At 38.5% G+C, this 5,822-nt stretch overlaps 1 non-coding gene across 1 annotated transcript; it reads right to left on the reverse strand.

Moving 5' to 3' along the window:
* Nucleotides 1–4,242: 4,242 nt before the first annotated feature.
* LOC121217254 (small nucleolar RNA R71) lies at nucleotides 4,243–4,349 on the reverse strand. Its single transcript, XR_005913366.1, has one exon. It is a non-coding gene; the product is annotated as a small nucleolar RNA R71 (small nucleolar RNA).
* Nucleotides 4,350–5,822: the final 1,473 nt, after the last annotated feature.

Here is a 5,822-nt window from a genome sequence, read left to right on the forward strand (position 1 = left end):
TCTCGTACTTATATTGATTTATCTGATTACGAATTTTATGCAGTTAGTTTACTGTTTCCACTGTTTATCACAGAATATCTTATGAACAGATAAGGTTTCAGAGTTGTTCTCGCGTAACCACAGTTTAGCTACTGTCTCTGTTTCCTAGGGCTTAGTTTACCCTACAGTCTCAGTTTTGTAGCCTTTATGCTACATTATCTATAGTACTATCACTAAGGCTTAGTACTAACTACAGTACAATTCAGTATGTAAAACAGAAATGTACTTACAGCCTTGGTGCCGGGGATTCAGTGTGCCACCTCATCAGGTTTCAGATAAACTCAAAAGGTTTAGGCTTTTTGAAATCCATTTTTCAAACATTTAAAAAAACAAGTTCGGAGATTATCCCCTTTTAAATAGAAAATTTATTTTCAAAAGTCAAGTTTTTCCAAAAATACCCTTTTTGGCATAAAGTTTTAAAAACCCTTTTTGGACCCGATCCATAGCTGAGTTGTTGCAACCTGGCTCTGATACCACTAAATGTAGCACCCCAAACCCGGCCCAGACGTTATGGTCGAATCTGACGTGCCACATTGAAGTTAAAAACCCATGTTCCCTTTGAAGTGTTTTAAAAGCCGAGTTTTGTTAAGATAACCAAGGGAATAGAAGCTAGGCACCAGGTTGGTATCTATAACAGAGGAGGTGAGCCATGAAGGCTGCTTAAGTACCAAGCTCTCCGATTGGATCCAATCCTAGACATGCCCACATCAATTGCCACACTTGGTTATAACGGATTGAAACTTCTTTGAGTGGTTATCTTTGATAAATCAAATATTCGTGACGTCGTGTTATTTTAAAAACAAGTATTGTTTTGAAATCGCGCCCTAAGTCTAGCCCATTTGAATTATTATCTGCCAGAATAAAGTTATTAAAAATAATATAATCCCCTCCGGCTCCAAGACACCCACATCAAGGCCCACCTATAAGGTTAAAAAAGGGGTGAGTTTGGAAACTCAGTGTGTAAGGAAAACCCATTCAAAGCCCAGGTCAGCTCAAGCCCATCGGGCCTAAGCCCATTCAAATAACAGTGATACTGGGCCAGAGCCCTTTTCAGATTACATTAAACTGGGCCCTAGCCCCTTATTCAGATAACAATACGACCCATAGGCTCATTTCAAAATACATGCAAGCCCATTTGGGGAGACTACTCAATCCACCAACCTCTACACTCCACCCGTACCAGCCCTACACTCCATGTGGGGAATAACTCGACCCACCTAGCCTTACACTCCACAGTTGCAACCTTGCTGCTCAGTTAACAATAAATTGAGGCAAAGCATCCAGTATGTGGACAAGCCACTTTCAGTACTTCCTCCATCAATATCCCAGTCCCATGCATCAGATAATAACAACATGGCATGCAGTAAATAACAACAGTCAAACATGCATTTAGGTCAATTTACTCCTAGGGGTATTTCGGTACTTTGTCTCCCAGGGGTAAAACTGTAAATTTTCCACATTTTAAAGGTATTTCAGTGATTTATCTATTTATGGTTTTTCATGCATATTCCTACCTTTCACGTACTAACAGAATCACTTACCGAGGGTTCTTACCGAATTGGGCCCGTTGGCCCTTTATTCCAATTTTGGCCCAATAAGCCCAAAAATATCGAGGGCACAGAAATCATGCACTTTGCAGTCCAAACATTGCAGCTTACCAAAAACATTAATCGATTTACCTCACGAGCATTCGCACACTCGTAAATCTACAAAATACCGGTTTTTAGACATTTCGGCTTTTCGGCTTTTACCGATCTAGACTAAGAAAGGGTGTCAGTTACACACCTATTTTATGATGATTCGTTGACGAGATCCATGCTCGAACTACCTACAATTATATTACTACCACGTTAATCTACTACCGAAATGAACTTCATAATATCTCCTTACCTTATTCGGCCATAACACCTTAGGCACTAGCAATCCTACCTTTGCCGAAGTTTGCGACTAGACTTAGATCCTGTTGAAGCCCTTGATCAGAAGCCACTAGGTCATATTATTATCAAGACAAAACAGTTATCACAACCCCTTAGGGCTACCAGTCCAAGTCGCAGCCTCCCTAACCTTTAGGGGTTTCGGCTTTTCTAAGATACGAAATAAAGACTAGATTGCAAAGACATACCACCGGTTCCTTCGGTCAATGATCCCAATTAATTTCTACTCAATTCTGATGCTGATCTAAGCCCTCAAATGATAACAAAAGTCGAGCCTTCAGTGATCTCACTATTCGGCCAAGTCCCTAAGAGAGTGGGATTTTTGGCTTTTGTTGAATTAAAATTAACTAAAATTGAAAGATTTTAACTTAAACTTGGGCCCTCTAGAGACCCACTAACCTGATTAAATCTACGCCAAGCAGATAGAACACCAAAATTTAAAATTTTCCAACACTCACAGAATTCTCGAAAATTGGGGCGTTACAGAACACAGCTTGGCAATCACGTCACACGGCCGTGTCCCTGCTAAGCCCAAGATAAGTCCAATTTAGAAAAGGCCACTTTAGTGGGTTTCTAGGCATTCCAAAGGCTATAAATACGCACTAGAGGAGGAGAAAAAGGGAAACGGAGAAGAAGGCTAAGGAATTACCCCAAGGAAGCCGATTGATCCATCTCAGAAGCCGGATTCATCATCAAGACTGAAGATCTCTCCTTAATTCCCCTTCAGGAGTTTTGGGTTTTCTTTATGTTTGGTATTCTTTATTCTTCTAAGATGTTTTCTTATTTAGTTATGAACTAAATCCCCTAAATACCTAAGGGGAATGAAACCTAAGACGAATCTTGTTATTATTTTCTGAATCGTATGATAAATATTTAACTTCTTCTTAATTATGTGTTCTTAATTCTTGCTTTGATATCCCAGGATACTAATTCAAGACACGCTCTTATTCAGAGGAGGAATAGACCCTATCTAAGAGTACATTTTCCATAATTAAGTGGAGTTGATTGTACGCCTAGAAATAGGGTGACAAGATTTTGCCGGATTAGGGTGAAATCTAATAAGGGGATCCATAGATCGAGTTAATGCAACCCTAGAGTGTTAATTAGAGAAAAGTCTCGGTTATTCAATCTAGGGCTTAGACGTTATTAGTCTTGAATAGGGATAATAACATAACTTAGGGATCTATATGCAACAAGTTGAATGAATAAATTGTCCGATTCGGAGCCAGAATAACAAGTACAGTCTAAGTGGATCTTTCCCATAGGTATTGTCTCAAGTCAATCAATTTTCCCAAAAGCAATTCCCCAATTCTTTTCTCTATGAGTTCTTAGTTTAAATAATTAGTTAATTAAAACAAACCCTTTTATACTTAGGCTAGATAATAAAAAGATAGTTATTACTAGTACTTTTGGTTCCCTTGGGTACGATATCCCGGTCTTGCCATTACTATACTATTGTTCGATAGGTATGCTTTCCTTTTCGTCGTGATAATAGTTAGTCTAGGTTTGATCTTCATTATAAATATTTATTACTTGTTACGAATCACGCGATCATGTTTTTGGCGCCGTTGCCGGGGAACTGGATTATTAGGAACACTAAATTTTTATTACTTTAGCCATTTATTTTTCTTGCAATCTTATTTTATTTTATTATTTATTAATTTACTTTTTCTCTCTTGGCAAGGTTTTATAGTTTATGACTAGAAGAAACCCGTCAGGACCATTGCTCTCTGACAAAGAAATCAATCATACAATTCAAAAAAATCAAAGAGAAATAAGGCGTAGTTTACGCTACACGGAGAATAAGCAAGAAGATGATACTCAAACCCCAACCGAAGAGATGGCGGAAAACCTAGGTGATCAGCTGCCTCCTGCAATTGCGGCTACTCAAAATCCTGCTCCACGTACCATGTATGACTATGCTAGACCTTCTTTAACAGGAACTGAATCTAGTGTAGTTAGACCTGCTATTGCTGCAAATAATTTCGAACTGAAACCTAACACAATTCAGATGATACAATAGTTTGTTCAATTTGATGGTTTGCAGGATGAGGATCCCAACACTCACTTGGCGAATTTTCTGGAGTTTTGTGACACTTTCAAAATTAATGGCATTTTTGATGATGCCATTCACCTTCGGTTGTTCCCTTTCTCATTGAGAAACAAAGCTAAACAGTGGTTGAACTAGTTACCACGAGGGTCAATTACTACTTGGGGACAAATGACCCAAAAATTTTTACTTAAATATTTTTCGCCGGCTAAAACAGCAAAGTTGAGGAATGATATTTCTTCTTTTGTGCAGATGGATTTAGAAATACTTTACGATGCATGCGAGAGATACAAGGACTTATTGAGAAGGTTTCCTCACCATGGGTTACCTCTATGGCTACAAGTTCAAACCTTTCACAACGGTTTGAATCCCTCAACAAGGCAAATGATTGATGTAGCAGCTGGTGGAACGATCAACAATAAAACACTTGAAGAGGCCTACGAGTTTATCGAAGAGATGTCTCTGAATAACTATCAGTGGCAAGTCATGAGGACAAAGCTAACAAAAGCCGCCGGTGTTTTCAATATTGATATGGTTACCATGCTTACTAATCAGGTAGAACGCTTAAATAAAAATATTGTTGATTTATATGGTTCTACGTAGGTACACCCAGTGATGCAGTGCGACTCAAATTTAGGAGGCATGGCGAACTCTGAGTACCCACCCTACGGACAGAACATGAAAAACAAGCAAATCAATTATATGGGTAATAATCCTCGAACTCAAAATAATCCTTATAGTAACACTTACAATGCAGGTTGGAGGAATCATACAAATTTTTCATGGGGAGGCCAAGGAAACCAAAGAAATCAAAGGGGCCCACCTCCCCAAGGATTTCAGCAACCACCCTACCGACAGGAAAGGAAATCGAACCTTGAAGAGATGTTGGAAAAATTTATCTCAATGTCAGAAATGTGATTCCAAAATACCGAGACAGCACTTAAGAATCAACAAGCATCGATCCAAGGACTCGAAACTCAGATAGGTCAGTTGTCCAAACTAATCTCTAAACAACCACAAGGTATCCTACCAAGTAATACTGAACCTAATTCGAGGGAACACCTCAATGCAATAAGCACTCAAGATACGGAAGGATTCATTACACCTGAGCCAGAAATACAGCAAGACAACGCGATGAACAAAGGACGAGAAGAGGTAAACAATAATGATCCCAAACAGGTAAGTATAAATCATGAACCTCGTGTGCCATATCCTAAAGCGATGATGAAAGATAGAACAGAAGAACAATTCGGTACATTTGTCAAACTCTTAAAGAAATTACATATTAACTTACCCTTTATTGAAGTTCTTTCGCAGATGCCCAACTCAGCAAAATTCTTAAAGGAACTTCTGAGCAATAAAAGGAAATTAGATGCTACATCACATGTGGAACTCAAAGCAGTCTACTCAGCTATTCCAAAGAATGAGCTACCTAACAAATTGAAAGATCCAGGGAGTTTTACAATTCCTTGCTTAATTGGTAGTCTATCTGTGAATAATGCTTTAGCTGATCTAGGAGCAAGTATAAATGTTATGCCATATAAAATGTTTAAACAACTAGGTCTCGGTAAACCCAAATAGACTAGGATGAGCATACAATTGGCTAACAAAATAGTTAGATTTCCTAAGGGTATAATTGAAGACATTCTCGTTAAAATTGATAAATTTATTTACCCAGTAGACTTCGTTGTCTTAGATATGGATGAGGATAAGGAGGTAGCTTTAATTTTAGGACGACCATTTTTAGCAACAGCTAGAACCATTATTAATGTAGGCACAAGAGAGCTAACACTTCGTGC

This window comes from Gossypium hirsutum, chromosome A02 (genome assembly GCF_007990345.1).
Source record: "Gossypium hirsutum isolate 1008001.06 chromosome A02, Gossypium_hirsutum_v2.1, whole genome shotgun sequence".
NCBI classification, from domain to species: Eukaryota; Viridiplantae; Streptophyta; class Magnoliopsida; order Malvales; family Malvaceae; genus Gossypium; species Gossypium hirsutum.